Consider the following 25,105-nt stretch of genomic DNA (forward strand, 5'->3'; position numbering starts at 1 on the left):
TATTTTGTTAGTGGTGGGCTTGAACACTGGGTCTGGGCGCTGCCCCAGAGCTCTTCAACTCAAAGCTAGCACTCTATCACTTGAGTTACAGTGCAACTTCCGGTTTTCTGATGGTTAATTGGAGATATGAGTCCACAGACATTTTTGCCAGGGCTGGCTTTGAACTGTGATCCTCAGATCTCAGCCTCCTGAGTTGCCAGGATTATAGGTATGAACTACTAGTGTATCACGAATCCAGAGTTGTTAACATTAACCACTGTGTTAGAATGCAAGGGAAAGGAAAAAGATTTGAAGTGTGTTAGGGTTGCTATGGTAAACTATGTCTTTAAATAGAATTAGATAACTTGTCAAAATTATCTAAAGATGTGTTAATAATATATTTTAAATAATATTCCTTTGTTAAATCTTCTGTTTTCTCTTTTGCCAGTCCTGCGGCTTGAACTCAGAGCCTGGGCACTGTCTTGGAGCCCTTTTGCTCAAAGTTAGCGCTCTACCACTTGAGCCACAGTGCCACTTTCAGCTTTTTTTCCATATGTAGTACCAAGGAATCAAACCCAGGGCCAGGCAAGTGTAATGTGGAAAGTAGAAAATGAATTATTGTTGTAATGTAGAGAATGTATTGTTGTAATAGAATTATGAAAATAAGGGACTGTGGCTTAGAGCCCTTCCCATTGTTTACCCAGACTTAACACTCTTCCCCGCCCCCCACTTCTCTGTTTACCCAGACTAAAGCTGTACCTTGAGACATCCTGAAGAGGACAATCAGATACATCCTGATTGCACTAATTACACTAAACCTGTAACCTATAGATAGATAAGCATGGAATTTATAGTTGTGAAAACCCCCCAGCATGTTTGCTGGCCTTACACAATAACTTCTAAGACAAAAGGGTTCTCTTAAGGTTTTAAAAACTGCCCACTTTTACAAATAGGGCTGTACTCTGAGATCCCCACCTTGGGGTGTAGTTCTGGCACATCAGCTCCCTCCTTGCTCGATAAACTTCTAATATCCAGATCAAGCTCTGAGTGGTCTCATAGTTCATATATTTCTGGACCCCATTACACATGCACTCTACCACTAGGCTATACTCTCAGCCTGCTTCGTTAAATCTTACTTTTTTTTTTTTTTTTGGTCCATACTTGGGCTTGAACTCTGGGCCTGGGCTCTGTCCTTGAGCTCTTTAATTCAAGGATATCACTCTATCACTAGAGCCACAGTGTGCTTCTGGTTTCCTGGTGGTTAATTGGAGATGAGTCTCAAACTTTCTTGAAGGTAGGCTTTGAACTGCAATCCTCAGATTTCAGCCTTCTGAGTAACTAGGATTATACACATATATCACCAGTGCCAGCTAAATCTTACTTTTATATGAAGTCAATTTTAGTTTCAATTTTAAGCAAACTTAAATTTGGGATTCTGAGCCCTAATATTTAGAATCTTTACATCAATAATTTTGCTATATAAACAATGTATATCAGGTTAAATATCGTGCTTTATAAAATAAACTATTCCCGAAGTTTGAACTCAGGGCCAGAGCACTGTCCTTGGGCTTTCTCAAGGTTAGAGCTCTACTGCTTAAGCCATAGCACCACTTCTGGACTTTTCTGGGTATGTGTACCAAGAAATAGAACCTGGGTCTTCCTGCATGTTAGGCAAGCAGTCTCACCACTCCTGGACCTAAGTATTTCCTTTTAGAACACTGATATAAAACAACCTTTATAGCAATATATTATCTTGTTTTGGGGAGTTTGCTAAAATTCATTTGTGAAACTATTTGAGATTGGAAACTTATATAGGTGACGGAAAGTAGAACTGTGGTAGTTTTCTCTAGCTATTTTCCTTTTTAATTAAGATTTGTTGTCCTGCCTAGGTACATGCCTGAACTATGATCCATTTATCTTAGGCTTCCTGCCTTGATAGAGTGACAAGTACATGCCATTGTGACCAGCTTCCCTTCATTGAGATGGAATTTTGTAAAACTTTTTATCTAGCCAGGCGTGTCACTGGAATTCTTCCAATCTTAGCCTCCCACATAGAATGACAAGTATAAGCCATTTTGTCCTGTGGAATGGGGCTAGCTTTATCTATTTCTTTAATTGAAACAATTTTGGTGACTTGTGTTTTCCTGGAAAATTATCCATTTCACATAGTTTCCATATTTATTTTTATAGATGTATAGAAATATTCAATTTTCTAATTTACTCTGTGTGTGTGTGTGTGTGTGTGTGTGTGTGTGTGTGTGTGCATGCGTGTGCATACCGCTGTGGGACATAAACTCAGGGCCTGGGTGCTTTCCCTGTACTTTTTTGCTCAAGGTTAGTGATCTATGACTTGAGCCACAGCTTCACTTTAGCTTTTTGGTGATTAATTAGAAAAAGAGTCTCACATATTTTCCTGTCCAAGCTGGCTTTAAACCCAAAATAAGGAGACTAGGTCTAAGTAAGGTGTCACCTTATTCTCACAGGCATCTGGGTGACTAGATAGGGGCTTTCCATTCAGCTTCAAAGGCCTAGAGGTGAGACAAGCCATCCTTTGAGTTGCTAGAAGAAGCTCTACTTCAGAAAATATGCACATACATCATGTTGTTTAGCCCCAGGAAAACCCTGCTGTGTGCTTTGTTTATGTCTAACACTTTTGTTAAGGCATGTCCTCTACCCCAAACATGGGGTTTTTGTCTTTAAAAGCTAGGTTCTAGCTCAATTCTGAGCTGCTGGTCTTTGAAACAAGAGTATACCTGCAGCACCCCCCCAAATCTAGTAAAGAACCCCAATTTGACCTCTCAGAATGTGGCTTCTCTGTATCTTGCTGACTGGATTCACCTTACACCAATGTGATTGACTTGTACATTGGTGTTAGGAGGAAAAAGGAACGAAATTCTATGTTGGTTAGAAAGCAGAGAACAGCCTAGGCATTCAAGACAAACAGCCTAGAGCAAGTGGTCTTATATAGGAAAAGAAAACACAAGAAACAGGAAGTTGAGGCAATCTACTTACCTGTTAAGGACTGCCACTTTCCCTAGAAAAACAATCGAAATTCAGAGTAAAAGTGTCTCGTAAATTTATGGAGATATCTAGGTTACTAGATTTTCTTTGCAAACCCTCCATCTAATATGGCAAGTTTTGATTTCTTTTTTAACTCCATGGTATGGAGAATAAGAGTCTATAACAATCTAAACTTTCATTTTTGCCAGTCCTGGCTTGAACTCAGGACCTTAGCACTGTCCTTGGGCATTCTCAAGGCTAGAGCTCTACCAGTTGAGCCACAGCACCACTTTTGGCTTTTTCTATGTATGTGGTACTGAGGAATTAAACCGAGTCTTTGTGCATGCTAGGCAAGCACTCTACCACTAGGGCAAACTCTCAGAACCTAACAATCTAATCTTGATAATTATCTCATATTGCATTGCATTAGAAGAGGTCTAAGCCATACCTTTTGACTATATGAGTTAACAGAATATTGCAATCTTCTTAAAATGTTCATGGAATAGTACTGAGGAACACACACACACACACACACACACACACACACACACACGCACACACACAGAACTAGTTTAGCAGAGGCTATAAAGCCTCTTAAAAATTGGCAAATTGGGTCGGGAGTTTGGCCTAATGGTAGATTGCTTGCCTAGCATGCACAAAGACCCAGGTTCAACTCCTCAGTACCACATATATAGAAGCAAAAAAGCTGGGAATGGTGCTATGGCTCCAGTGGTACAGCTTTAGCCCAAGGACAGTGCTCAGGCCTCAAATTCATGGTCCAGGACTGGCAAAAAAAAAAAAAAAAAGGGGGGGGGAAATCCTGATGTATTTTCCTTCTTGTAATTACCCAAATACCAGTTTGGTTACTTTTAAAAGGTAAATGGTACTTCTTTTTTAAATTTGTTTTGTTGGTCATGGGACTTGGACTGTGAGCCTGGGCTCTGTCTCTGAGCTCTTCACCTCAAGGCTACCGCCCTACCCCTTGAGCCACAGTGCCACTTCCAGTTTTCTAGTGGTTAATTGGACATAAGAGTCTCATGGATCTTAGTGCCCAGGCTGTCTTTGAACCACCATCCTCAGGTCTCAGCCTCCTGAGCAGCTAGGATTACAGGCATGAGTCACCACACCTAGCTTACATGTTGCTTTTTAATCTCCATACAAATTCCCCACTCATTTGGTTTAGCTTTCTCAACAATGGGTATTAATTCACTGTGCTCATAGCTAATAAGTAAGAATAAAGATGGCAGCAACCAAGGTATCTAGCTGAACTAACCCTAAATACCATCACCCATGTTACATCCAACCTGAACTTAAACTCTAGGTATCTCATTCATGCTCTTAGAGAACTGTATTTACTTTGTACTCTGGTTTCTAACTACACCTATCTTATACCAAGATAATTCATTTGTTGAACATATACGCTTGGGCTATAAATCCAGGATGGTCCCTGATTTTTTTTTTTGCCAGTCCTGGGCCTTGAACTCGGGGCCTGAACACTCTCCTTGGGCTTTCTCAAGGCTATAACTCTACCACTTGGGCCACAGCATCATTTCTGGCTTTTTCTATGTATATGTGATACTGAGGAATCGAACACTGGGCAAGCATGCTGGGCAAGCACTCTGCCACTAGGCCAAACTCCTGGCCCCCTTTTTTCCCCTCTAGGAGACCTCTTCATTGATAGAAAGTTGTATGGGATTCTCATATTAGATGGTGTGATCTCTCAAGAACTCAGAGTCTAGAGTCAACAAGTGAGACTAATATTAAAACCTGGCTGATTTGACTGTGAATTTCTTGGTAGGTGGCTCATTTGGCAATAAGGAGGCGTCTTTTCCGGTAGTCAGTCTTTTTTAATGCTATTTTTTTCATATATTTTTATTGTAATTAATAGAAGGGTTACATTACATTCACTAGATAGAAGGTGCATTACTTCACATACATTGATAGCCTTTCTCAGGTAAGAGCCAGTCTTTAAGATGAGTTCCAGCCAAGTGTGCATGGCTCTTGTCTGTAATCCTAGCTATACAGGAGGCTGAGATCTGAGGGTCATGGTTCAAGTTCAACCCAGGCATGAAAGACCTTGAGACTCTTTTTTTTTATTTAAAAATACTTTATTCTTTAGAAAATACAGCATTCAATCAATCATCCTGTCTTGAGGACAACTTTACCCAGTCCTTAAGTGACCCTGCCCACTGTAGTCAAAGGCTTCCAGCCTGTGTTGGGACCCCAGACTCCATTTCCCCGGATGCCAGTCTCACCCCACCCCCACCCCATCTTCCTTGAGTCAAGCCCGATGGGCAGGGTTCCTGGGCACACAGATGATAAGCAGGGACAGCGTAGACAGAGAAGGGGCACAGAATGTCAGCCCAGTGACCTTCAGAAGTTGGGAGAAATGACCCCCAGCCTTCCTGTCCCTGTCCACAAAGGAGGGATTTCCTGAAAACCAGGCTAGGAAGAGGGAGGTGACCAAGGGATGGGAACAGACAACCCCAGAGTCTACAGAAGGCCCAGCCTTCTAGCTGTCTTCTCCGTTCTCCCCGGGGCCTCGGATGAGGCGCTTGTGGCCCCGTTTGCCTCCGGGACCCCTGGGTTTGGTGAAGGCCAGTTTGAAGGCATGTTGCTTCGGGTGTACTTCATCATACAGGAACTCGGCCGTCTGCTGTGCCCCGTCACCGATCTCGATCTTCTTGGAGATCTCCAGTTGAAAGTCCTGTTCTACAGAGTCCAGGAGACGGCTCGGGCAGCTGGAGTAGAGCATGCGCTCTTTGACACTGCACTTATACCCAAACTCCTTCTTCACAGTGGCCCGTGTGGCTGCAGACAGCATCTTCAGCCGCACAGGGGAATCATCAGGTGACCAGGCGAGAAAGAGCCACTGGGAGCCGTGAGCAGTCTGGGGGTCGAGGCCGAACAGCAGGTAGCAGGGGTGCTGGGCGTCAGCAGGGCCGCACACCTCGGCCCTGGTCCTGGTCCCAGCGACCCACGGGTTCCTGCGAGGCACCCAGCACAAGCTGTTCGTTCTCATGACCGCTTTCATGAGTCGGATGGAGCCAGCCCGGGCCTTGGCAATGAATTCCTTCAATTCCTCAGTAGCCTGGATGCCCGTCTGGTGCGCCATGGCTCAACGTTCCTCCCAGTGCTTAACCACTTGGTTCTGGCCCTGCAGGGGCAGAAGGAGGAGGAGGAGGAGAAGGATGTGGAGGCCGACCTTGAGACTCTTATCTCCTATTAACCACCAGAAAAATGAAGTGGCCCTGGGGCTCAAGTAGTAGAGCACTAGCCTTAGCTGAAGAGCTCAGGGACAGTGCCCAGGCCCAGAAAGCCTCGCAACCAACAAAAAAAAGAAAAAAAGATGACTTTCAAAGGAACACCCAGTTGAGAATGTCCCAGGGTCTCAAAAGAGCCATGCTCCCTTGTGTAGCTTTCTGTTCCGGCTTTGGTGGTTAAATCTTCCTAAGATAGGATGTCTTCCTATTTGGTATGATACATTTTCCCTAATTTCTGCCATTCTGAAAGGTACTTTGTGAATTTAATCTACATTTCTCTAATGACAAATGGGTATGAATACTTCATGTGCATGTCAGCATATGAATACCCTCTTATGAAAGAACACCCGCTTATGAAAGATCATTTCATTTTTTAATTGTACTTGATTGTTGGGGTGATATAAAGCAGAGTTACAGTTACATTTGCCGGGTAGTGGATACATTACTTATTGAACATTGATACCCCTTCCAATATTTTTCTCCCAGTTTCCCTCCCCCATCATCTTGTTTTCCCCCTACCCTTCCATATTTCAAATAAATAGACAAATAAACATGTATACAATATTCCAAAGTCAGATATAGTGACAATATGAGATAAGCCATAAGGATAGAAAAGAAAAGAAAACAAAACAACCAAAGAAAAAAAGCTGGGGGTGGGGTGAATAAAGAAATAACCTCACACAACAAACACAAAAATAAACCTATTTGAAACATTATTTCTTATCCTACCAACTATATTTATTTATTTATTTATTTATTTTTGCCAGTCCTCATCTTGAATTCAAGGCCTGAGCACTGTCCTTGGGCTTTCTCAAGGCTAGAGTTCTACCACTTGAGCCACAGAACCACTTCCGGCTTTTTTTCTTCATATGTGGTACCCAGGAATCAAACCCTGGTCTTCGTGCATGCTAGGCAAGCACTCTACCACTAGGCCAAACTCCCAGGCCCCAGGATCTTCTGCGTTTGCTTGTCTGTTTTGTTCCTGGCTGGCACTTTATCAGCTAAGCCATGCCTACAGTCCAGTTTTTCTGGAAGGCTTATTAGAGATAGAGTATCTCAGAATTTCTACCCAGGCTGATTTAGAAACGTCATCCTCAGGATCTCAGCCTCCTAAGTACTAATTATAGGTATGAATCACCAGCACTCAGAAATGTGTAATTTTAAAGAAATCTTTATTGTAAGTTTATGGAGATGTTCTCCTATGCTTGCTTATTAGTTGATATCAAGTATAGACCTATAATCCATAAAGAACTGCCTTCTTGTTATTGATAATTTGTTTATGGCCAGAGGTAACGATAAGTTTTGCAAAAAAAGTGAGAAGACTATTTTGTTCCCCTTCCCTTTGTATTATATTTAACTATATATATGGTGAGAATATTCCAACACATCTCACTGTTTTGTTTTGGCCAGATTGTCTATATTCAGCTCACAAACCCACTAACTAAAACAGAAATGTTATCTAATAGAAGTGATGTCTGCAAGAATAAGTTCTTCAGATTTTTCTTTCTCAAGATTAGTTTGATTACCTGTGGCCTTTTGTATTTTCATACAAATTTTAGAAATAGCTTGTCAATTTTGTACACATACTGCTGGATATTTGAGGTTGTTTTGAGTGTGAGTTCACCACAGAATGATGGCCTTGCTTTTTGCTGCTTTTTTCTATTTGAAGCAGGAGAGCAGTTCTATTTGTTTCAAGGTCCATTAGTCAAGTAGCCAGCTGCACATCCACCAGGATTGGGAGCTTGTTGAGATAAACAGACAGAAGATCAATGCAGCTTTGAACCGGCTCATGCCGATTGTCACATGACTGCCCTAGGCACTGCTGGCTCCTTCCTCCTGCCCTTTAATTTCCTTCATTTGCCAAGCCCATCAGGGGGGCTCAGAGATTATATTGTTTTCAATAAGAACACTGAATTTGACCAGGCAGGCTCCCCAAATCCATTTTAGAGCCTCCATTGGAAATATTTAATTGGTGCTTTCAATCTATAAGCAATTCATGATGAAAGAAACCTCAGTCTCAAGTATCAGAGTATTATTTTCTATAACAAAGGTGGCAGAAAGAGTCTTTTTAGCCTCACAGGCTTTTTCTTCAAAATGGCCTTCTGAACCACATTCCCTGCTGTGGGAGATTGCTGGTGTTCTTCATTTGTCCCTTTCCTTTCCCTCCTTTGTTAGACTGTCCTCTCCGCTGTCACTGAGGTAAGGTACCTAGGATTGTCTGGTAGCCTATATAAACAGGAGCTGGAATGGTGTTGCAAGTAGACTGAGCCATCACACATATTAGTCTCTAAAGCTTATTGCCCTAAAATGATGGCTGCAAAATGCTCCAGCCAATTTGATTTTCTAGGGATCAGAACCTTCATCTTAGAACTTGTTCATAATGACAAAGGGTTTGTACATGATCTCCCAACATCTCACCATGAGTAGCCCCTAGCATTTTATTATGTGTGCTGGCACTGGGGCTTGAACTCAGCCTGGGCACTGTCCCTTGACTTTCTCCCTCAGGGCTGGCATTTTTTCCCTGAGCCTGTATGTCTGGCTTTTTGGTGTTTAATTGGAGATAAGAGTCTCAAGGATTTCCTTGCCTGGACTATGATTCTCAGATCTAAAACTCCTAAGTAGCTAGGCTTATAGGCATGAGCCATTGGCATCTAGCTTTGCTTAAAGAAAGATTTAAGTATTTCAAGTTGATAGAATCTTATGATGAAAGCCAGGCCGGGGGAAAAGGGGAATTGGTGGCTCGCTCATGTAATCCTAGCTACTCAGGATCTGAGGATCACGGTTTGAAGCCAGGCCAGGCAGAAAGTCCATGAGGTTTTCAATCTCAATGAACTACCCATAAAAGGCCAGAAGTGGTGCTGTGGCTCAAGTGGTAGAGCACTTGCTTTGAGCAGAAGAAGCTCAGAGACAGTGCCCAGACTTGAGTTCAAGCCCTAGAAAACTGGCAAAAATAAAATGAATAAATAAATAAGGAGGGAAATGGGACAAAAACATAAGAAGGGATCAATATGTGAGAAGTAATGCATCTACTATGGCAAATATAACTGTAATGTACTATTAATATCTTACATTTATAATCTTCTCATCTATTACATCATCTTGTTTTGCATTTCAAAATTAATTGTGAATTTGGAGGATTTGATCTTTATGTTGCAGTCCCTCACTCTGACTAAAACAATAACAAATTAACAGAACATATGAAAGAAAGGTCTTCAGGCATCATGGGAGGTATGGAGACAGTGCAGAATAATGATCTCTGACAGATGTGTTATCATCTCCAGAGCATTTTGAGGCTAGAGTACAAAGCAACAGAAAATGGGACTGAGAAACAGAAAGAACCACAGAAGAGAAACCTCAGAACTGAGGCTGCAGAAGGGATGGAATGTAGAGTTAGCTCCCCGAGACCTGCACAATCCCCTTGAGTACTCAGCTGAGCACTACTCAGTGCATAAGAAACTTACACAACATCACAGAAAATATATCTAAAATAATTAGAGCTAGCACTGTCTCCAACTCATTCAGAGCCAGGGCTATAAAACATCACATTCATGGAGCACTGAGTGAGAACTTTGAAACTTTAAAATCCCGAGGTGCACAGTGATCAGGGATGTTAGTATTGTCTGTTCAGGATATCATAACAGTCAGGCCTAGATAGGCACTGTCAGTTCACACCTGGAATCTTACTTACTCAGGAGTCTGAATATCATGATTCTAAGCCAGCCTTGGCAGAAAAGCCCATGATCCACTTATTTTCAATTAACCAGCAAAAAGATAGATGTGGAGGTATGGCTCAAGTGGTAGAGCACTGCTCTTAAGTGAAAAAGCCAAGACAGAGAGCAATGAGTCATACACACTCAAGTGTATACCACCCCCCCACTCCGCCCCACATACACAAGCAAGCCAGGAGCAACAAGGACAAAATATTTTCAAATAAATTAGCTGTGATGCTGAATAAATCTTAGGGATATAATCAATATTTCTGCAATCTAATTAAAATTAATATGCAACAGCTGGACACTAGAAGCTTTTTCTTTTTCTCTCTTTTGTGAAAAAGATAATTGAATTGTAGGTAATGGTCCTTTTTTTCTTTCACGGAAAAGAATTAGCTAATTGGATTTTAGGTAGTAATACTAGCAAGATGAATAAATAGGGTTTACCTAGGAATGCATGTCTGGTTTAACAATGAGAATCAATCACTATAACTCACCATTTTCACTCCAAATAGAAAAAAAAACCCATGTGATTATCTCTATTGACAATTGATAAAGAGAAGTCATTTAATAAAAAAGCTAACAAGTAGGAAGTGGCACTGTAGCTCAAGGAGTAGTGGTAGCCTTGAGCTGAAGAGCTCATGGACAGTGCCCAGGCCCAGAGTTGAAGTCCTACAACTAACAAAAAAAAACCTAAGAAGTATTTCTAACAAAAATATTATTAGCAAACAACTAATAAAGGGAAATTTTGTAGTAGCCTAGTAAAGAACATGAGCAGAACACAAAACTAAAAAAATATTTAAAAACCCCAAAACCTCTGACTCTCCTCCTACAGGCTCACAATAAGTGTATTAGCCTCTTCCTACCACAAATAGTGCGATAGAGCAGAAACAGCCACTAGGTCTTTGCAATTCAACTCTAATAAAATGTAAGTGAAGATAGCTCAGGTTTCAGTAAGGGCATTGTTCCCTATTTAGGATTGTGACATCATCTCCTCTTACTCCTCTCCACAGTTCCTCATTGTCAGGACTGGCCTCATCCTGGGGGGTCTAGTTGCTCATTCCTGGGATAGCTCATCTCAGTTGGCTGCATGGGGTTTGACTCAAGTCCTGGGCACTGTGCCTGGGCACTTCTGCTCAAGACTAGTGTCCTACCACTTTGAGTCACATCATCACTTCTAGCATTTGGTTGGTTAGAGATAAGAGTCCCTTGAACCAGGCTTCCAGCCTGGCTCTTTGCTAGTTAGTTGGGAAATGGAGTCTCAGAGGGATTTTTCTGTCCCGGCTGGTTTTGAACTGCAATATCAAAGGAGTCTTTGCCACAAAACCCCTTTTTAAAATTTTTAATTAAAGCAACGAGACCAGTAGAAATATAAGCAGAGATTACCTGTAACTTGTTAAGAATTGACCAAGAAATACTTGTCAGAATTCTGCAATGGCAAAACTCAGTTGATGTGATGAAAGTTTTCAAACAGCAAATGATTAGCACTTTAGGATTCCTTGAGCTATGTAGCTTGTTAAGCACTTTGGTTTATAAAAGTATTTTCCTGGTTAACTGGGAAACCTGATTTCTGGTGACCCTAACAATGCCCAGATTAACCAAATTACTTTAACCAAAGTTCACAAGAGGCTTTCTGGTCTACATCTATTTCATTTGCATGACAACATAGGCAACCTTTTCCAGGTCTATGTTTTACAGAAAGAATATCCCACAAGAGTCTTAGTTTTTGCAAATCCAAATCAGTCTTACATCAAGAATCGGCTGGATGTGATAGAATCAGGCAAGAGTTTCATCTACTTTTATCACAGTGGAGGTGATCTGGATGAAGTATAATCGCCTGCAGATATGACTCTCAGGCCATCCAGGTTGGAAGGTATGGGCAGGATCTGGGCTAGGCTGCAGATTCATCTCCCATTATCCCTTGGCTGAATTGTCACACCTCCTGCTGGGTTGCCTGCACATTTATACAGAGATTAGTTAAAGACATTTAACCTAAGGCAGGAGCCTGATTTTACACTGGGTTTGGCAGGCTGGTGCCCCACTGATTTAGGCAGTAGCCCCTGGTTAATTTACCAGCATGACAACTTTGTTAACCAGACTTTTTTTCCCCAATAAGACTAGAATTTTCTATGCAGACATATAAAGCTTAAACCTGTAACCATCTCTCACTAGCATGGTCTCCACACTTGCACACTTGTTACCATTGTTTCCCTTTAATTTATCATGCCTTATTTTTCCAAAAATGCCTTGGTCCTTTGATCTTAAGGGGAGTTGATAGGTTAAGATCCATCTTCTATGACTTCTTCAAGCTGACTTGGGGATGCTGACCCTGCCTAGCCAGGGACCTCAATTCCTTTCCTAAGGCCTTTTTTACTTACTGAATTTTCCTTAATTTGCATTTTGGATTAACTCTTAAGCACATTTGCTTGTACCCAAATCTACTTAAAACTGCCAGATTTTTTTTCTTTGGCCTGCCAGTCAGACCTCAGGGTGGGGTAGCACAGTTTGCTACATTAGGCTATCACAGCTTCCACTGATAAAGATCTTTTATCAGGCTGCACACCTGGTAGTTAACTTAGTCAAAAAACAAACCTGACACCATGATTGTAGTTTTTAATTACTTTGAACGTGTTTACATACACAAACATACTCACTTCTGCACAAGTTTTAAGGCATGCTTAGATTTTTGGGGGAAAAGAAAATCAACCATGAAAGCTCTTTAGAATTCCAGGCTGTAAAATATCATTATTTTGCCCAACATAGTGGAACCACATGGTCAGTTAGAAAAACAAAAACTGTCACAGATTATGGAGACCTAGCTAATTGAAACATGAGGCATGGTGCAAAATGGTAGCTGAGCTATATGGAGGCTATACAGAGTTCAGGGGGCAGAGCTATAGAAAACTTGAGTTTACAGAACCTCTGTTCCACATCACTACCCCTGCCTGTAAGAATTCAGACATGTCCATTACCTGGGAGAAGAGTGGGACTCCACCTCCAATAGTTTTTGAAAATTTACCACCTTGCCAAGATGGTGCCTATTAAACCCAATTCTATATTATCTGCCATGTAGTCAATATTAAAAAAAACTTAGGACTTAACAAGAACAGAAAATCTTTCTTTGGTGGGTGTTAATTTCCAGGACCTTTAGAGAGACAAGACAAAGGAAGTTGCTTTCCCTTTGGAAGCATGTCTCCATCTCACCCTGTGTTAGCCAGGCAGGCCGGCAGGCAGGCACAGAGGAGTTTAAGCCAGGATGGCTAGCCTGGAAGAGAAGGTGGGAAAGATAAAGAGAGTTCTATTTGCCTAAACACTCACTGAAATTATGTAAATACCTTATATATCAGAGGTCCAGTGTCTCATGAAGGGACCATGTGGAATTATTGTCCAGTAAATATTGGGGCCAAATTTGATTGCATGAGGCCTAAGATAGGGCTAAAACTTGAGCAGTTTTCCTGAAGAATTCTAGATTGTGGTCTCTCCTTCATGAGTGACCAATGGGCTTGAAGCTATAACAACCACTAATGTCCTAAGTAGTGTTTTGTCCAGCTAACACAGAGGGAACAGGCAGCAAGAAGGGTCATCACTCACAATTGCAGAGTCACTTGGCCTATGGCTCAGTGGCCTAAGGCCTCTGGAGTAGAATTTGGAAATTCAGGTCAAGATTTTTTCCTGTTATGGCTGGTGGCCTTAGAGTACCCAAATCCCTGGTTTACTATTCAGAAACAGTCACTCATCTGGGAAGTGGAGGTGCGAATTGGCTGCTGTTGTGGTGGATGGAAGTAGATCATTTGGTTGGGAGAAAGTTATCTTGGTGGTCCTTTGGGTCCTCTGGGTGGGCTTGGAACTGGCACAAGGGCCTAGCAGATCGAATTCAGGGGTGAAGGGAAGCAAACTCACTAGAGGAGCTTTATCCTGGGTTTTGGCAGCACTGAAAGCAGCCATCCCAGAAAACCTAACAGACAATGTCACATACAGGAAAAGGAGCTTTGTAAGGAGGTTTATTTGAGGGTATGACATGGCCATATCCCTCATGGGAGTGGGAGAAAAATGGCATCTGTCTCTATCCAGATTCATCCTTGTAACACAGGCTAGAGGTGGGAGGTACTAGGTATGCACAGCTAGATTTGGGCTGAGAGTGGGAATGCTGACCAATCCCTGAGGAACTGACAAGAGCACCAAGAGAATTCTCTGTGAAGGACAGGAGGGAGTTCAGGCTTGGGTGGAGGGTGCTCTGCTAATGCATCTGGGGACAGATACAAATTGCTCTGGAAAGTAAAGTGGGAGGTGCTGAAAACCTGAAACTGAGGGTATGCTAACAATGATGCTGAAGTTTTTGTCTCCTAAGTTGTGGAGAGTGACAAAATTTCTTCCCTAGTACTATCCTGATATGCAGAAGTTGCTACCTCACCAAATCCCTCCACTGGATTTAAGATCTGGGAGAACTGTCAGCTTGCCCTGTGACCAAAGTCCCAGTCTGTTGCTTATCCTGTGGCTTTGGCAACTCCTTCTCCCTAGGAGCTACAGTTATTACTGGAGGATGTTTCCTATTTCTATCTCAGTGGACTATTTGTTTGACAATTTTCAGCTGTCCTGTCATTGTCTGATGGGGATCTTGCAAACTCATTTTGTTTGAGCCGGCCTGGAATCTTCCTTTTAGCCTTCCTATGCAGCTGGGCTACTAGCTGCTTACCACTGCACCAAACTTTTGGTTGAGATGAGGTTCACTGAACTTCTTTTGCGGGTGGCTGGCCTGGAACCACAATCCTCCTGATCTCACCCTCCTGAGTAACTAGGGATACATGCTTAAGCCCACCATTCCAAGCTTCATCCTTGTATTTTAAGGCAGCATATGAAATTTTATCTCAGCAATGTTTCAGATGCCCACAAAAAACATGATGTGTTCTGTCATTTTCATATGGTTCCAAATTTCCTCCAGTTTTTATCTTGATTTTTCTTTGACTCACAATTTGTTTACAAAGATTCTATTTAATTTCCAACTATTTATTGATTTTTTTCTTAGATATCTTTTGATGTTTTTTAATCTAATCTCTCAAGGTTCAGAGAACAGAGTGAGAGAATTTGGTATTGTCAAACACCTGTTTTATAAACCAGCATACAATCTTTGTTGGTGAAATCATACGTGCATTTGAAAATAATATGTATTTTGTGCTTGTGGGTAGACTCATCTACAAATGTCATTAGCCATGTTGATTGGAATTGTTTGTTTTATCCACATTATTTTTCTGTTTCTGACTCAATTACCAAGGAAGCATTTCTTTCATCTCCAAATACAATTTTGAATTTGTCTGTGTCTCTCTTCACTTTGTCTAGTATTGCTTCATGTGTTTTTAATCTGTGTTCTGGGAAACACGCATATTAAAGTATGCACCCACCATTCCAAGTAATTTTAGAAGATAAAACTGTAAGAATCTGAAAACTATCCATATTTATTTACTATTTTTGTGTCATTATAGCTATAATTGTACTTCTGTATATTTTATCTACTTATAATATATTGCAAAGTTATTGACAACTCATAAAATTTATTCCCTGAAACTTAGTCTACTCCAGTATCTGTACAAAAATCACTATTATTAATTTTTTGTATGGATTGGTGCTAGGCCTTGAATTGAGGCTCCAAGCTCTTGTCTAGTATTTTTTGCTCAAAGCTGGTGCTCTACCATTTGAACCACACCTCCACTTCCAGCATTTTGCTGGTTAATTTGTGCTAAGACTCTCATGAGCTTTTTTGGCCTTAACTGGCTTCAAACATCAATCCTCAGATCTCAGCTCTCATAGCTAAGTATTACAGGTGTTTGCAACCAGCACTTGCAAGTATTATTTATTTTAGGAATTTGATCATTCTTTCTACCTATTAAGATCCCTGGCTATTTTCTTAATACCACCCTTGAAATGACTATATTTTCTGTTTTTGTGAGCTTGTCTACATTTTACCTTTTATGAAAAGGAATAATAGATTATGTGCTTTTGTAACCGGCTTGTTTTATGTTAAATATGATTTCATCTGGAAATGGTGCTCAAGTTGTAGGATGGTAGCCTTGAGCTGAAGAGCTCCCAGGCCCAGAGTTCAAGTCCCATGACTAACACCACCAAAAAAAAAAAGATTTCATCTTTCTTATGTAACATATTTAAAATATATTGGGGTGTAATGCATATTTTAAAAAACCATTTAAAGATGAATGCTTAGGCTGAGTGGTGGTGGCTCATGGTTTTTAATCCTAGTTACTCGAGAGCTGAGATCTGAGACAGTGAGAGGTAGGAAAGTCCATGACTCTTCTTATTTATTTATTTATTTATTTATTTATTTATTATTTTTATTGTAAAGACGATGTACATACAGGTTACATTTAAATAAGTAAGCAATGTTCTTGTTAAACATTGTTACCCCCCCATTGTTTTCTGTTTCCTCTTGTTACCTTCTCCCTCGACTCCCTTCCCAGCAAGTTGTAAAGTTCATTTCTCACATAGTATCTTATGACTATCACTGCTGCATCTGTTCATCCTTTGTCCTTTGTGTCACCATTTCTGTGATTCCCCTTCCATCCTCAAAGCAGATAAACTTATAAACAATAGAAAGGGTACTGAAAATAAAACAACAACAACAGTGACAACAGCAGGTAACTAATATTCATTACATTCTCCTCATCTCTCACTAGACTGAGCAAACCTTCATGTATGCAGTTTATATGATCTTATTCTGGACTTCAGAAAAAAATCTTCATATATGTAACATTTTGTGTTTCACTTTCATATACCTCAGTTATGTAACTTTATTTATTTGTATCTACAACATCTGGTCCATCAATTCTGTCTACTGATAGATATTTTAGCTCTTTCAACCTTCTGTCTATTAAGAATAGCGCTGCTGATTAACATATATCTTCATGGAATTGTTCAGTTATTTTAAAATATAAACCTAGGACTGGCACTAAGGTTAAATGATAGTTCCATATTAAATTTTCCTTTTTTTCTTTGTCTGTCCTAGGACTTGAACTGTAGACCTGGGTGCTGTCCTGAGCTTCTTTTTTGCTCGAGGTTAGCAGTCTACCACTTGAGCCACAGCACCACTTCTGATTTTCTGGTGGTTAATTGAAGGTAAGAGTCTCTTGAACTTTTCTCATGCCTGGGCTTGATTTGAACCATGATCTTCAGATCTCAGCCTTCTGAGTAGCTAGGATAACAGTCATGCGCCACCAGCACCTTGCTTATGTTCAGATTTTTCTGAGTAGGTTTTTTTTTTTGCCAGTCCTGGGCTTGAGCTCAGGGCCTGAGCACTGTCCTTGGACTTTCTCAAGGCTAGAGCTCTACCACTTGAGCCTCAGCACCACTTCTGGCTTTTTTGTATGTATGTGGTACCGAGGAATAGAACCCGGGTCTTCATGCATGCTAGGCAAGCACTTTAACCACTAGGCAAAACTCCCAGCCCTTTTCTGAGTAGTTTATTGAAGATAAAAGTCATTGAATTAGCAGGGCATGGTAGCTCACACCTGTAATCCTAGCTACTCAGGAGGCTGAGATCTGAGGATCAAGGTTCAAAGCCAGACCGGGCATTAAATCTGGGAGACTATCTCCAATTAAACTCTAGAGAATGGGAAGTGGGGCTGAGGCTCATGGAATAGGACGGTAGCCTTGAGCTGAAGAGCTCAGGGACAGCACCCAGGCTCAGAGTTTAAGCTCCATGACCCACCAAAACAACAACAAAGAAAAATCATAGACTTTCCTGCACGGTTTGGCTTTGAACCATGATCCTCAGATATTGATCTTCTGAGCACCAAGCTCATGTTGTAAATTTTTGAGGAACCACCAAACTGTTTGTGGTTTTACTATCTGACATCCTTAGAGCAGCACGCACATTCCTATTTCATATCCCTGTAAACATTCTCATTTCTCATGTTTTTTTTTCCCCAGTATTGGTTATTTCCAATTTTGTTATTGTTGTTACTGTTTTTTAAGTGTGTGATACCGGGGCTTGAATTTAGAGACTGGGTACTGTCCATTAACTTTTTTTGCTCAAGGCTGGTGCTCTCCCCTTTGAGCTATAGCTCAATTTGCAGACTGTGTGTGTGTGTGTGTGTGTGTGTGTGTATTTGCATAGACAAGTGTTTGTACCAATCCTGGGGCTTGAACTCAGGGCTGTGCATTGTTCTTCAGATGATTTTGCTCAAGGCTAGTACTCTACTATTTGAGTGACAGCTTTACTTCCTGCTTTGTGATAACTGTTTTTGTTTGTTTCTTTTTCTTTTCTCCCTCCCTCCCTCCCTCCCTTCCTCCCTCCCTCCCCCTCCCTCCCTTCCTCCCTCCCTCCCCCTCCCTCCCTCTCTCTCTCTCTCTCTTTTGGTAGTGAAGCTCTGAGTCTGAGCATTGTTCCTGAGCTCTTCAGCTCAAGTCCAGAGCTCTACCACTCGAGCCACAGTATCACTTCTGGTTTTCTGGTGGTTAATTGGAGATGAGTCTCAAGGACTTTTTTTTGTGCCAGGACGGGCTTTGAACCATGATGCTCACATCTCAGCACCCTGAGTAGCTAGGATTTCAAGGTTGAGCCACCTCATCTGACTGCGATAGTTAATTGGAGATAAGAGTCTCGAAGGCTTTCCTGGCTGGATTTTGATTTACCATCACAGATCTCAGCCCTATACTAAGATTATAGGTATGAGCTACCAGTGGCAGCTTTCCAGAATTTCACTGGTTAATTGAAAATAGGAATCGTAACTGACTTTTCTGATGGTGGCTTTGAATCACAATCCTCACGTATAAGTCTTCAGAGTAGAATTACAAGCATAAGCTATTGGTTCTCAGCTTCCTGGATGAAATATTTTATTGTGGGTTAAGTGTATGTGTGTGGGGAGGTGCATACATGTTTTGGTACTGGGGTTAAACTCAGAAACTCACATTCTTCTCGGTTATTCTGCTCAGGCCTGGCACTCCTATACTTGAGTCACACCTCTACTTCCTGCTTTTTGCTGGTTAATTGAACATAGGAGTTTCCTGGACTTACTGTCCCAGGCTGGCTTCTAAGCCTGATCCTCAGACCTCAGCCACCTGAAAGAGCAGATAGGATTACAAAGTAGATATACCAGCACTAGGGTCTATGTTGTTGATTTGCATTTCAATGAATGACTAGTGATATCTAACATTTTTTCATACCTTGCTCATTGGTTATTCTTTTAAGAAAGAAGACTTTTACCCATTTTTCAATTAGGTTTTTGTCTATTGTTAAATTGTAGAACTTCTTTTATATTGTGTATAATATCAGTCCCTAAAGGATATATTATTTGCAATTATTTTCTTCCATTTTTTAGGTCACAATTTCACTCTTAGTCACATCTGTTTATACACAAAAATGTTCAATGTTAATGAGGTCCAATTTATCTGTTTTTCTTTTATTATCCATATTTCTGGTATCATAGCATTGGAGTTATTTCCAAATTCTAGTTATGAGGATATTCCCCAATGTGTTTTTCTTGTACTGATGTTTATAATTTTGGTTCCTAAGTCTTCAGTTTTGAGTTGTGTGTATAAGTATTTGTGTCTTTGTGTGTGTGAATGTATGTGTGTGTGTGTGTGTGTGTTATGTTAGGTTAAGTGTTAGGTCAAGGTATTCCATTTTATGCATATAGATACCTAATTTTCTTATGGCATTATTGAAAATGATTTTCCTTTTCACATTGAATGTTCTTGGAACTCTTGTAGAAAATTAATTAACCATTTACATGAGGAGTTTCTCCTGGGATTTCTTTCTATTCTATGCCATTAATCAGTTTCTGAAGACATGTCATGTAAATTTTTGTAAGTTTCTATGTTGACTTTCATGTTGTTCTAAGATTGTTTTGGCTATTGAAGTTTCTTACAAATCTATATCGATTTAAAGATTTGCTTTTCTTGTTCTATATAAAAGACTGTTAGAATTCTGGCAGGGATATAATGGATCTAGACATTGCTTTTATGATCATTCCCTATTTGAGGATATATGTTTTTCCACTTATGCAAACATTCTTTTGCTCAGCAAATGGTTTCTAATCTTTTTATGGTCAGTTGTAAGACTTGAACTTGGGACCTGGGTGTTGTCCTGAGCTCTTCAGCTCAAGCCCATTGAGCCACAGCACCACTTCCAGTTTCATGGTGGTTAATTGGAGATAAGAATCTCACGGACTTTAGTGCTCAGGCTGGCTGTGAACTGTGATCCTCAGATCTCAGCCTCCTGAGTAGCTAGGATTTCAGGTGTGAGCCACTGTGCTTGGCTGGTTTGTAATCTTCTATACCCTTCACCTTCTTGGTTAGATACACGTTATATCAATTTTATGTAGGCGAAGTACTGGGATTTAAACTCAGGGCCTTGTGTTGATTGATAGCTGCTCTGTCACTGAGTCACCCCCTCATCCATTCTTTGCAATGATTATTTTTATTTATTTTTTTTTTGCCAGTCCTGGACTTGAGCTCAGGGCCTGAACACTGTCCTTGGACTTTCTCAAGGCTAGAGCCCTACCACTTGAGCCTCAGCACCACTTCCGGCTTTTTTCTATGTATGTGGTACTGAGAAATCCAACCCAGGTCTTCACGCATGCTAGGCAAGCACTCTACCACTAGGCCAAACTCCTGGCCCTTGCAGTGATTAATTTTGAGACAAGGTCTTCTTGTCTGGACATGTGCCTAGACTTCAATCCACTTATTTTAGGCTTGCCATCATGGCTGTGATGATAAGCATATGTTACTCTTTCCATGAGATGGAGTCTTTCCAACTTTTCTGGCAGTCCTGGTCTAGAACAAAGATCCTCCCAGATCTCAGCCTCCCACACAGCTGTTATTACAGGTACATGCTACTCTACACAGCTGTTGTTTGAAATGGGGTCCAGCCTCCCAAGTAGCTGAAATTGAAGATATGAGCCATTGGTGCCTGATTAGTTTTAATGTTATGATAAATATAATTGTTATCTTTATTTCTTCTTGAGATTGCTTTATTGATATAGAAAAATCACACAAAAAATAGGTTATGTTGGGTAGGGAGTTTGGCCTAGTCCTAGAATGCTTGCCTAGCTCACATGAAGACCTAGGTTCGATTCCTCAGTACCACATACATAGAAAAAAAGCCAGAAGTGATGTTGTAACTCAAGTGGTAGAGCTCTAGCCTTGAGAAAGCCAAGAGATAGTGCTCAGGCCCTGAGTTCAAACCCCAGGACTGGCAAAAAAAATAAAAGGGCTGTTGTAGCTCAATAGTAGTTTTCTTTTCTGGAACATGTCACATATGAATAAAGATAGTTTGCTTCTTCTTTTTCAATTTTATGACTGGCATTTCCTTTCATGGTTCAATACACACCTAGATCTTCTAACACATTGTTGAAGAACAGTGGTAAAAGGAAACCATTTTGTTTTGACCCTGATCTTAAGGAAATTCTTTTTTTGCCAGTCCTAGGCCTTGAGCTCAGGGCCTGAGCACTGTCCCTGGGCTTTCTCAAGGGTAGAGCTCTACCACGTTAGCCACAGTACCACTTCTGGCTTTTTTCTATGTATGTGGTACAGAGGAATCGAACCCAGGTCTTTGTGCATGCTAGGCAAGCATTCTACCACTAGGCCAAACTCCCGGCCCTTAAGGGGATTTTTAAAAAAAATTATTTACACTGCATTTTTTTCTCTTTTCTTTTTTTGGTACTGAGGATCAAACTCAAGACGTTGCGCTTGCTAGGCTAGAGCTTTGCAATGGAGCTACAACCCAGCCCAAGGGCAATTTTTATTCTTCTAACTTGAGAATTATGTTAGCTGTGAGTTTCTACAAAACAAATACTTTTAATTAAGGAATTTTCTATTTATTTCTAGTTTCCTATGATTAATTATTATGAAAGGTTTTTCAATTTTGTAAAAGGCTTTTTCTATACCAAATTTTATTTATTTCTAGAAAAATTCTTTATATGATTTCAGCATTTAGAAGGTGTCAAGACTTTTTTTTCTGGCTTTCCATGTGGTCTTTTCTGTAATAAGCTCTAGACAAGAATATTTGTTCTCCTGGTAGTGGGTAGAGAGCGCCTCATATTTCTCTTCAGTCTACTTGGCTAAAATATTTCAAATCTTCTCTTATTGATATAATCTAACTTTTATAGTATTTAAAGTAGGGTGCTGAGTATTTAGCTATTATTTATGAATTATGGGTTTCTCTCCTGTTATTTTTGACTCATATGCTGGCATTTTGCTATTGTATGCATTGGATGTATGCATGTATATAATTTTCATGTCTTTGTAGTGAATTAACATTTACACATTTTGTGTTAAGTTCTATTTTGCCATGGAGTTCAGAGGACCATAGTTTCAGATCACTGTAACAGAATTAGAAAGATCCTATATTAACTAATATACCAGGTAAAGCCTTGTACATCTGTAATCTTGGCTATATTATAGCAAGTGTAGGTAGCAGAATCACAGTCTGAGGCCAACCCCATCAAAAATATAAGATCTATCTCAAAATATAAGCTATCTCCTTTTAGGTGGCTAAAAAATAAAATAGAAAAAAGAAGGAAGAAAGAAAAGAAAGAGGGAAGGAAGGAAGAAAGGAAAGAAGGGAGGGAGGGAAGGAAAGGAGGGAGGGAGGAAGGATGAAGGAAGGGAGGGAGGGAGAAAGGAAAGAGGGAGGGAGAGAGGGAGGGAGGGAGAAAGGAAAGAGAGGGAGGGAGGAAGAAAGGAAAGAAAGGGAGGGAGGGAGAAAGGAAAGAGAGGAGTCAGGGACCAGGAGCATGGATCAAGTTGTGGAATGCCTTCCTAGAAAGGCACTGAGTTCAAATGCCAGTACTGCAACAACAACAACAAAACCCAACAGTCTATCTTGTTCTAATTTAGTATAAACAGTTCTAATTGTATTTTGCATTTTGCCTAGTATGTGGTGTTCCATTCTTTTAATTTCAATATTTGTATGTCTTTGAATCTAAATTGTTAATTTTGTAAACAGGATAAAACTGAGTTTCTGTTCCATTCTGCTGATCTCTGCCATCTACTGGAATGTTCGGCTCATTTATATTTAAGAACTAATTTCAAACCCTGTCGTCTCCATGATATGTAGTTATTAGTTCCTTAAGCATCTAAACATAGTCTAAACTTTTAAAAATAAAAATTCATATTGAGTATGGTGATTAACATATGTAATTTTAGTTACTCAGAAGCAGAGATTGAGAGGATTATAGTTCAAGGCTAGACCAGGCAAATGGTTCATCTCAACCAATAAGCTGGATGTAATATCTCATGCCTATCATAACATCTACAAAGAAAGTTACATAGAATTGTAGTCCAGGACAACCTGAGCATAAATGTTAGATCCAATCTAAAACATAATGAAAGCAAAAAGGATTGGAACACAAAGTTCTCAGCTCAAATGCCAGTCTCAGTAGGGTGAGGGGCAGGAGGGGGGTGGAGGAAGGGAGGGAAGGAGAGTAGGTTTGCTCACAACATACTTTCTCAGCTTTAAATTGTTTGAAAAGGTTTCATTGTTTCATCTTACTGCTATGAGATATTTCACTTGACAGAGAATTCTAGATATGTTTTTTTTTAGTTTTTTTATGCATTTTAATCTATTTGTTGCCTTTTATAGACCCTGGTGAACAGCCATTTGTTACAATTGACTGCTTTAAAATGTTGATAATTATTTTTCAATAATTGATTTCAGTAGACACTAATTTGCTTTTACTGTTTTTGTTTTGTTTAGATCAGTCAGGCTTTGTCTTGTAAAGCTGTAATTTTCCTCAATTTTTATGCACTCTGCAGTTATTTCTTCCATATATTTTTCCTGCCTACTTTTTATTCTAGGACTTTAATTGTATATATAACACAGGTGTTTCCTAGATTTCTGTTACTCTGCTAATGTTTGACACTACACAATTTTAAACTTCTCATTAATTTTTAGTAGATTCTGCTATTGTATCCTCAAATATATATATATATACATATATGTATATATACATATACATATATATGTATATATATATATTGTTTTCCCCAGTCCTGGGGCTTGAACTCAGGGCTTGAGCACTGTCCTTGGACTTTTCTCAAAGCTAGGGCTCTACCACTTGAGCCACAGCACCACTTCCAGCTTTTTTCCTATGTAAGTGGTACTGAGGAATAGAACCTGAGTCTTTGTGCATGCTGAGCAAGCATTCTACCACTAGGCCAAACTCCCGCCCCATTTTTTTTTTCTCTTCTTAAAAAACAATGTCTCTAGTGGATTTAGTATGTCCTTGTTTCTGGATGATTGGGTAAATGCCAAGTAGTGGAATTGCTGGGTCATAGGGGAGCTCTATGTTTAGTCTCTTGAGGAACTGCCATACTGCTTTCCACAGTGGTTGAACGATTTGCACTCCCACAAACAGTGTAGTAGTGATCCCTCCTGGCCACATCCCCTCCAGCATCTGTTGTTATTAGTTTTCTTGATCCTGGCCATTCTAACTGGTGTGAGGTGGAATCTTAGAGTTCGTTTGATTTGCATTTCTTTTATGAACAGAGATGTTGAGCATATCTTCATGTGTCTATAGGCCATTCTTGTTTCTTCTTCAGAGAAGACTCTAAGTCTTTGGCCTATCTTTTAATGGGATTGTTGTTACTTTGGAGATTAGTTTTGAAGGAATTCAATTTTTTGAGCTGTTGATACATTTTAGATATGAGGCCTTTGTCTGTTGAATGGTTGGTGAAGATCTCCTGCTCTGTAAGCTTCCCAATTAATTTACTAGCTATGTCCTTTGCCATACAAAAGCTCTGCAACAATGTTCATTGCAGCACTGTTTACCATAGCAAAGATATGGAACCAACCTAGATGTCCCTCAGTTGATAAGTAGATCAACAAGATGTGGTATTTCTACACAATGGAATTCTATGCTGCTGTCAGAAAGAAGGACATCGCCCCATTTGTTAGGAAATGGAAAGACCTAGAAAAAAATCCTATCAAGTGAAGTAAGCCAGACTCAAAGGAACTTAGGCTCAATGGTTTCCCTCATTTGTCATAATCAGTAGAAACCTTGGGCTATCCTAGCAGAGATTTGCAATAGAGCAAAGCCTTGATACATAAGGCCATATAGTATGATGCTAAATGAAAGGAACTCTAGGATATAGGAACAAAAGCCATATAATGAATGATTGTTGTCCTTAGTGTACTATGTTATCTCT

The 25,105-nt window shown here is 40.2% G+C and overlaps 1 pseudogene; it reads right to left on the reverse strand.

The window, feature by feature from the left end:
- Nucleotides 1–5,491: 5,491 nt before the first annotated feature.
- Nucleotides 5,492–6,094, reverse strand: LOC150045771 (twinfilin-2 pseudogene; annotated as a pseudogene).
- Nucleotides 6,095–25,105: the final 19,011 nt, after the last annotated feature.

This window comes from Megascapheus bottae, chromosome 27 (genome assembly GCF_031878675.1).
Source record: "Megascapheus bottae isolate mThoBot1 chromosome 27, mThoBot2.hap1, whole genome shotgun sequence".
NCBI lineage: Eukaryota > Metazoa > Chordata > Mammalia > Rodentia > Geomyidae > Megascapheus > Megascapheus bottae.